Below are 9,256 nucleotides of genomic sequence, written 5' to 3'. Positions count from 1 at the left end.
GGAACCACAGGCCAGGGCATAGGAGTGTCTGAGAGCTCTGTACAAAGCTGTGCTGTGGCACTGTGCGAGAGACGTGAGGGCCGGGGCTGAGGCTCTCCAGAGAGATGGGCAGAGAACATTGGTCTGCTAGAGAGCATCATTCAGGGGTTTGCAAGAGTTCAGCATATTCATTTGTGGACAAGATTATGGTGGTTTCCAAGAGAGTAAAACTAATAGAAAGCCCCGAGGAATAAAAAGCTTTGAAAAATGCAGGGGTGGGGTGGAGAGGTCAGGTCAGATTTTGCTCTGTTGAAAAGATGAGATCAGTTTGCATGTTCCTCTTGTTTCTGTACACCTTAACCCAAGCCTTAGAGCATCAGAAAAGTCAGCTTTGCTCAAAGGCAACTGGTATTAGAAGCTGGAAATCACAACAGAGACTTCTTAAAAACATCAGTCAGTAAAGTTAAATAGGTATCAATAGAAACAACATGAAGAAAAATCTAATTAAAAAATACACTGGTGCTGAAAATTTTATACAAATCATCCTGCCCCCAGTAATGGAGCACAGATTCTGCAGTGATTGAAACAATGTTAAGTGATTTTCTACAACTAATTTTTATTTTTCAAACTCTTGAAAAAAAGAGCACATCTAAAATATTTCTGCATATAATACAAAGTATGTGCATGCCTTGACAAAAAAAGATGACCAAAAAATTACGATTATAGCCCTTGCAATCTTACCTTGGCTATCTGCATATTTCCCAGAACTGCTTCCCAGAGGAAGCTCCAGACAGATATGATTGCTTCCACTCTTATGGGGCTCAGCCTCTTCAGGAAGATACTTGTCAGAAATCCAATGCACTTAAAATATGGATGAGTATCCATATTGCAATACCATGGCTGAGTTGTATAAACTTGCATCATCAGTCCCTGCTTTAAACACTTTCCATTTTCATTATGAACCCACACTTTATACAGATACATCTTTCATTTTTTTCAGCCATAGGAAAGTAAAGGCTTTGCAAATCCTTCATTACAAAGCGTCAAACTGTATTTATTCTAAATTTTAAAAAAATCCCTGAGTTATAACAACTAATGCAAGAGATTTTTTTCAAGGAAGATTTACTTACCAGTGAAGTTATTTTTAGTTCTTTTTATTATCTAAAAGTAACATCTTGTGACAAAAGCATTTTATCTTTACACACCATGAGGATACCAGGAAACTGTCAGTCAGTGCATATGCAACGGATTACTCCAGCCACTGACTTTTCTATAACCTTGGGAAGAAGGTAAAAGGAAAAAAAAAGCAAGAAAGTGTTGTGGAGAAAAAGTAGGATTTTGTAAAATATATATGTCAATACAGTTCTTTGAGATCACCATTTCCCTATAGTTCTCACATCCAAATGAATATCATATATTTAAAATGCATAATTAGTTATATGAACATTAATGACATTTCAACAACAAAATCATTACATTGCCTCCTATTTTCAGTCATTTTCTAGTTTACAAAATAAGGTCTGTTTACTTTTATCCCAAAAGAATGACTATATTAAAAGATTTTTTAATTTTAGTTTTGTCAAATCAGAATATTGCACAAAGGGAGGAAGACAGTCTTGTTAAAGAATTAATTGCTTTGATAATGAAATTAAGTATGACAACAACAACCTTTGCCCACATTACAAGGTCAGCACAATGATCAGGAAGCACAGCAGGCACAACTTCAACCCAAGACTATTTTAAGTGGTTTAACTGCAGAATATAACATTGCTGGTACATGTGTGCAAGAAAAAGAAATAAAAAAAGGACTTAAAAATCAGCAATATATTTTGATATGTGGATGACATGCCTGGATGCCTGGTCCTTACTCTTCTTTTTCTGTCACATTCCAGATGATCAGGAAGGACATCCATAAATGCATTCTCAAACAAGAGCCCAGTAGAAAAAAAAACAGGAGGAACATAGGCCCTAGAACATGGAACCTGCCCTTCAGTACAGCATGCCTATCTACAGTTCTCCTTCTTCTCATGATCAAAAATAAAAATGGAAAAGCCCCCAGGAAAATGCTTTTCTGAGAAGTACATTATTATACATTATTATTAGTACATTATATATATTATTAGTACATTATTATATAGTACATTATTATTATACTGAATTGTGATTATTCCTCCAAAATTAATGAAATTAATTATCTTTCTTGGCCTTCTAGAACATGGTGCTGACCCATCAAGGAGCAGACTTGACTGGAACATCTCTCGGCATTTCTTTTCACATAATGGCTTTGAAACTGCAGTCTTGGAATTAGACTGGCTCATCAGTATTGGTAGAAAACAGAGATGAAAAATTATGCCAAAGGACCTTCCTGTTCATGAAAGAGATCTATACCTCTGTAGTAGGACGATGTTTTTGTTATCATCTGAAGGCCCCAAAAGAGTAATTCTGTTTTCCTGAGCTGAAAAATGACAGCTTTCTTGAACTCAACTAAGATATTTAAAATATTGAAGTTGTTGAAAAAGAGTTCCATTGGTTAGGGAAGATTAGAGAACACAAAGCATTTACAGTGTGTATCACTGAACTGGAGGCTTATTAAGCCAGTCTCTAATTAATGTAACTATCTCAGCAGAAAATTACTCACTCATTCTTTTTATAGTACCAAATCACCTATTTATCACAGTACCCCTTAATAACTTCCATGAATAAGGAATACAAACATTTCCTTCCTATACCCTGCTTCCCATAAAACAACTCTTCCTCCCCCCCCCCAAAAAAGGAAAAAACCAAAGAAAATTAAATGAACAAAACAATAAAATGAGCCCTACAAATTCTTCTCCTTTCCCTTTGCTCACTTAATGTGTTTCACTAAGATTTGTACAAGATATCCATAAAGAAACAGCCAAACAGCAGGGAAGCCTGCATTTGAGCAAGTTCTGAAGACATTTAGCTAAAAAAAGTAGCTACATTTCCAATTCTAAACACTCATAACTGAGAGATGAGCAGTTTGGGATTAACACTGAAATCAAATTCAAAAGCTTAGTCAGGAAAGGGTAATGGAATTTTAACTGGTTTTATCATATGGGTATATGATAAACTCGTTAGTTACAACGAGTTTGTATATCATATAAAAAATATGATATACAAACTCGTTGTAACTAACAAGAACAAGTTCAGTGTGCTGAAGACCAGCTCCTTTTGCTCAGCTGAAATGCTTCCAGAGCACACTGACAGTCAACAGAGCTCTCTGGCTCAGGCACCCTGATCCCAGCTGCTAGACAGTGACAAAGCATTAGGTGCCAGCTACTTCAGTGCCTTCCACAAGGCAAGGCACTGCCTATGGGTCGGGACATGGGAGTTTTTGAATTCAGATAATTTAATGTCTTCAGAGAGCTGCAAGTCCTCACCATGTCTCTACCTTGTATTTTGACATTTTAACAGTGTGTTACTGGAAATGACAACAGCACTCATACGATGTAAAGGCTTACTCTAAGAAAGGTTATGAATAAGATGACAGAAGATGCTAAAAACCCTAAACCATCAACCTAAACAGTAATTAAAACCAAGGGTTATACAAAACAGTAAAAGCATTTCACAAGGAAAGAAAGCATCCATTAGAATTCTGATTGTGGAACCAGACAAAAACCAAATTGCTACAGGAAGCTGTCTCAGGACACTAGAATGTTCTGAAGGTACTGTTAGCTCTTGCCACTTTCTCGTGCAGTAATCCATGAAAGAAAGAATAGACAGACAGAGCTTTAATTTAGGAGATATTCAACAGACAAATCAACCCAGAGCTAACTCATTTGATAATAAAAGTATTTTTTATTCAGCTTATGAATTGCATACTACTGATAGTTTTATGTTTTCTTTATCATACTGAAATTATCTGAGTGTGCTTCATCTTGGCCCATTTGTGCCACATCCTAGTTGCACTGCAGAATAAAACTAAATGCACACATGAAATAGATAAGAAAAAAGTACAAATAACTAAGTGTCAACTAAAAAAAGAAATGCTTAATAAACCTGATACTATATTAAGTCAGTAGCAAAACTCTGGTCATACTCTAAGCTTCCTCCCCTCATCCCTGATTCTTTTCCAATCCAAAACCTTTTTCTGTAAGAACTGTGAAAAAAGTTTATGGCAATAAATTGCCATATTTGGAATGGCAATGGCTGTGCCTCAGAGTTTATGCATTTTTAGCCAAGATTTTCTTTCAGGACAGAGCTTCCTATTAAAAAAATGAGTGAAGTGACCCCTCCAAAGGATGATATTTACCACCAAATTAGTTCAGGACAGACTTCTTTCTGTTTCCTTTCTCTTTTCATTCACAGACAAATAAACCTTTGGCAACATCCCACAATAGTCAAAATAGAACTTCCAAGAGTTTTCCAGACATTTGTAAAATTGTACAAAGCTTCAAACAGACAGTTCTTTCACTTGATGAACAGAACAAACCTATTAGAGATGTCTTAGCTACAAAGAAAGAAAAGTTAGTCAAGTTTACTGAATGCAATAAGGACCTAATATTTTGTTTTAAACTTCAAAGTAGAGGAGGGACAAAGTAAGAATAACTGAAAATAATATTTGCTTAAGCACAAACAAGAGATGTTCAATTTTAATGCACAAAACAATTTAGTATTTCAAAATCTAGAGGATTTTAGGGACATCATTAAGGAGACAGCAAGAGAGATTTAGCTCAGCTGAATTTAGGAAAAGGTTTGACACTGATTTTGTCAATCAAAACCCACCCTACTCCTTAAGCTATAGATGATGATGAAAACTGAATCTTCAGTATTTTATATTTTTAGCCTCCTTTAAGTACTATCTTTCTTATTAGGAACTTAATATTCATCTGCCAAAGCATCTGTTCTTTGCAAATATTCACCATTTCAGCTAATTCACTAAGGCAGCACCATTAGGCTCAAGGAATATAAATATACATAGATCTATTGTGATTTTAAAAAATAATATTCTGCAGATTTACTGAGAAGCCTGCTAACGGTTAGCAAAAAGAAAGAAAGAAAAAAAAAGCTCCAGCCACTAAACTCCTATGATCAACCATTTCTTCCTTCAACCTGTTAGGGCTCTGGCTGAGGGGAATGAGGGGAGGTTTTTGCGAGGAGCCCTCAGGGCGGGGAGGGCTCGGGGGCGGCCCCTTTCAGCCGGCCCGGCCGGGGCTGCTCTGCTTCCAGAGCTGCTCTGCTTTCCGAGCGAACCGGAGCGGGCGCGGTACCTGCGGTGTTCCTGCAGCGCCCATCGCCTCACGGAAAGCCGCACCCGAGCATCCGCGGGCACCTGAAACGAGCGAAGGACGCGGAACCGCCCTGTCCGCGGCCGGAGCCCTCGGGCCGCCCTGCTGAGGGGCGAACCGGGCATCGCCGAGAGGCATCACTGCCCTGCTCCCCGCGCCGCCGGACAGGGAGCCCGGGGCCGAGCCGGGCCCGCCGCCGCCGGGCGCAGCCCGCGCTGAGGGGAAGGGGCGCAGCAGCGGCGCCCCCCGCCCGCCCGCGGCCGGGACAGCGGGGCTGGGCAGGGCCGCTGTGCCCCCCGCGCCTCCGCCCCGACCCCAGCCGGCCTCGGCCGCTGCCGCACTCTGCGGGCATTTCCGCCGCTGTTCACGGGCTCGCTGAGCCCGTCAGGCAGCGCCCGTCCGGCCGTGGAGGCACGGAGGGATGTGAGGGAAAACGCTGAGGGAGCGCCACGTGTGAGGGGACCGGAACCGGGCAGCAGTCTCGGTGCTTGACAGCTTTTTAATTTGGAGCTTCATCTTCTTTGCTGGCAGCTGGGTAAGACAGTTCTTAGTCAGAAACTTGTCTTCATAACCTTTTCCAGCGCAGGACCCTCTGGCGCCCAAGTCAGTAAGCCCTGCCTGGTGAAAACCAGCTTTACACCTCTTTCTCAAATGCTTTTCAACTAAAACTTTAGAAATTATTCTGCAAGGCCATTTGCATTGCTATAGGGATAATTTATATACTGTAAGGTTAAAAAAAAAAAAGTTCTTCCGCTGCAGTGTCCATAAAGAAGTTGGTTCACTGGAAGTGTCACCCATGCCTGTCCCTCATTTCATACAGGACTGAGCCTATGTGGAGGTTTATAGTCATAATTTTCTTAGGGGACTGTAAATACCTCAGAATTAATCAAGGAAAATGTACCACTTTTGTTAAGGAAAAAAAGGTGGGTTTTGCTTTTCTTCTGTTCTTAGTCTTCACTTGCTCTTTGCTAGTCATAAAATTATCCAGTTATGCTTCTGCATTTTAATGATTAACAAAAATCCTAATAAAGTAACAAAGTAAAAACATATCCTAAATAATCTCCCCCAGACAGACCTTTTTTTTCTTTTTTTGTTATCAAAATGAGAGGAAAGCTAATATATTTATAAGCATTTGTTAGGTTGAAGGTATGGGTGCTAACGTCTTTGAAATAGGTCTTAAAGTCTCTACTAACTTTGGGCAGCAGCTTTGTTGCAGAGCTCAGACAGCTTGGCTCCTGGAACAAATAAGTGGGTCTGCACAATCCTGAACTTTGGGGTAAAATAGTAGGTTCAAGGGGGGAATATGCAGCAGGTAGTTCGGCAAGGCTGTACCTTCCTAGTGCCTCAGCAATGGGCAAAGGAAGAGGGCAACATGCGGCTGGGAGTTTAGGATAAAAGGAGGATGTGTCCTCTGAAACCTCGAGAGAGAAAACCCAGTGGGTGTATGATCCAGCTGACTCTCTCCCTTTATTTGATTAAGTTGAAGGACTCCTCTGTCTTCTTTTTGGACATAAACCTCTGGCGTTTGTGGATTTTCCTGACAAAATCCTTCCTTTCATAACCTTCCTAAAGAGGCCCTGCAACAATAGCCAGGACAGAACAAGCTCCAGCTGCATGCCAGAGTCACCAAAACCATGAAGATTTACCTTCCAGTATGGCCTGCATCTGTCAAGATAGACAGCTAAAAATAAAACCAGTCTAGTCATCTTACCTAGCATTGTTCCCATGACCTTGCACAGCACATGTTACTGAATGGACTTTTTTTTTTCTTTTCATGTGTAATAAAGGGCTTGATTTGTTATAAATCCATAAACAATGCACTTCAGAAATCACACTGTGTAGTGTTTTGGGCTCGGTTTGTTTGTGGGTTCTTTTCACATTTTTTCTACCTCTACAGCTAATTACTGACTTAAAACAGACTGCTTGTTTGTGCTGGAGTATACTTATTTTAAATGTTACTTAGGCTTTATCAGTAGTCTAGAGAAATGCACAACTAGAATTTTAATTGCATGCATTATTATTTGGTACTTCCAAATTTTTACTGTAATGCAGCTTTGTGTCCTACTTTGACTGGTGCAGGATTGCAGAGTATAAAGTGCTGAGCCATTATCTTTGAGCAGGACAGATTTTGTGATCTTTCTGTTGCTTCTGTACAATGTCAACCACAGAAAAGGATCAGAAGAAAGCGACTATGACTTATTTTTGTATTTGCAAGGACTTGCACTGCATAAATAGATGTGTTTAACACAGCCTTTGCATCTGTCAAAGTGAAATCTAATGTGATGTGGTTCACAGAATGCTGATTTTTATATCAAGTTTGTTCTGTTCTAATTATATGCAATAAGAGTTTTGTATCATTCTAATTGTACTTATTTAAATCACACATAATAGAAGTAGTCAAGAGAATTCAACAGAGTACAGGGAGTACACTTCTAATGCATCAGAGTTATTTAACCACCACAGAATCATCATGGTATGCTAAGGGGTTGGAATGGACCTTAAAGATCCTCTAGTCCCAACCTCTCCATGCCATGTGCAGGGACAACTCCCACTAGACCAGGTTGCTCAAGGCTTTATCCAACCTGTCTTTGAACAGTACCAGGCTTCACAATGTCATCTGGGGCCTCAACATTTCTTAATATTTTATCTTCAGTTTACCATTTTCTAGGTGAAAATTTGATGTAGTGTCATTTAATATTACTTATACAAACAACAATATTTGATTGCTGATCAGTGATAGAATTTTATTTTTTCATTATAGAATTTTTAAATTTTCTCTCTTGTAGCAAAACATGGTGTTCCCATTCATCCGAAAAACAAACAATAGAATCAGTTAACACACCTTTCTGATGGGTCATGAAACTGGAATGTATTTAGTACTGGAAAGTTACCAGTCTCAGTTAAAGGCACACCTTTTGACACCGGATGCTCTGGCAGACATCCTTGTGCCCATCTGTTATGGTGAATTATCTGCTAAAGTCTGAAAAGAGCTGGGGTTTGGTTTTGGTGGGGTTTTCTTCTTGTGTTTTAAAAGTCCAGTATTTTGGTTCTGCAGGCCTAATGCTTGTGCCTGGCAATGTGTTTCCTTTGTATGTGCTTAACATGTGCTGGGATTAGGATGTCAGACTGAAGTACAGGGAAATGTCTTGCTAATTAGAAGATAATTCCTGGTAGCTTCCAAGCTCTAGGCTGGGCAGCTTACAAACAGCTGTGTGGAAACATGATGGTGTTATAAGAAGAATATGTCAATCTAATGGTATGTTTCATTTTTATTTTTTTTTAATTCCATAGTTGTTCAACAGAACAATGCATGCCCATATGCAGCTGAACTATGTATGTTTTTACACTTTCTAGTTAGCTTTTTAATCCATACCTTGTTCTAGTACTTTCTGTGCAAATGGGGTGATAATAAATTCATTTTTATTTCTTCAGAAATCAAAGCATGTTTCTTTCAGAAAATATTAATTACATGATTGAACCACTGTCCACCTAAAGATTCAACATTTCAAAGAAAAAACAGAAACAAAACCAGACCCTCTACTATAGGAAAATTCTGACATTAGTTTTTAATATGTCTTTAAGCTGTTTTTAAATGTGTAGCGACAGGTTTTACAATACCAGCCATTGTCTGGGACTATTTTTTGTTTAACTGTTGTGTAGATAGGGTACCAACTGTGTATTTTATAGGGAAAAAGATTACAAATTAAACACATGATTAAAAATAAATGTGATAATTAGTCTGTGAATGCTATCCACAAAAATAGTGGGCATATTTGATAGCCCAAATCCTTATGTGCTTTCCTTCTGGATTTCATAATGGCACTATTTCAAATCAATGTTAAACTATGTAGTAGGACCTCTGTTCTGTAACTTAATGACATGCAAACTCATTTGTATCCATGTCACATGTATTGTTACAAAGAGGTGTTAACTTGGAAATAGTTAGGGCAATATTTTTTGCCCTTCAACTGAAGGCCACTGCTCTTAGTAAGAAATATAGTGGAAAGTAGCATTGTGCTATTTTGGCT

The sequence above is a fragment of the Molothrus ater genome, chromosome 1 (assembly GCF_012460135.2).
Source record: "Molothrus ater isolate BHLD 08-10-18 breed brown headed cowbird chromosome 1, BPBGC_Mater_1.1, whole genome shotgun sequence".
Classification (NCBI taxonomy): Eukaryota; Metazoa; Chordata; class Aves; order Passeriformes; family Icteridae; genus Molothrus; species Molothrus ater.
Note: the sequence above shows the minus strand (reverse complement) of the source record.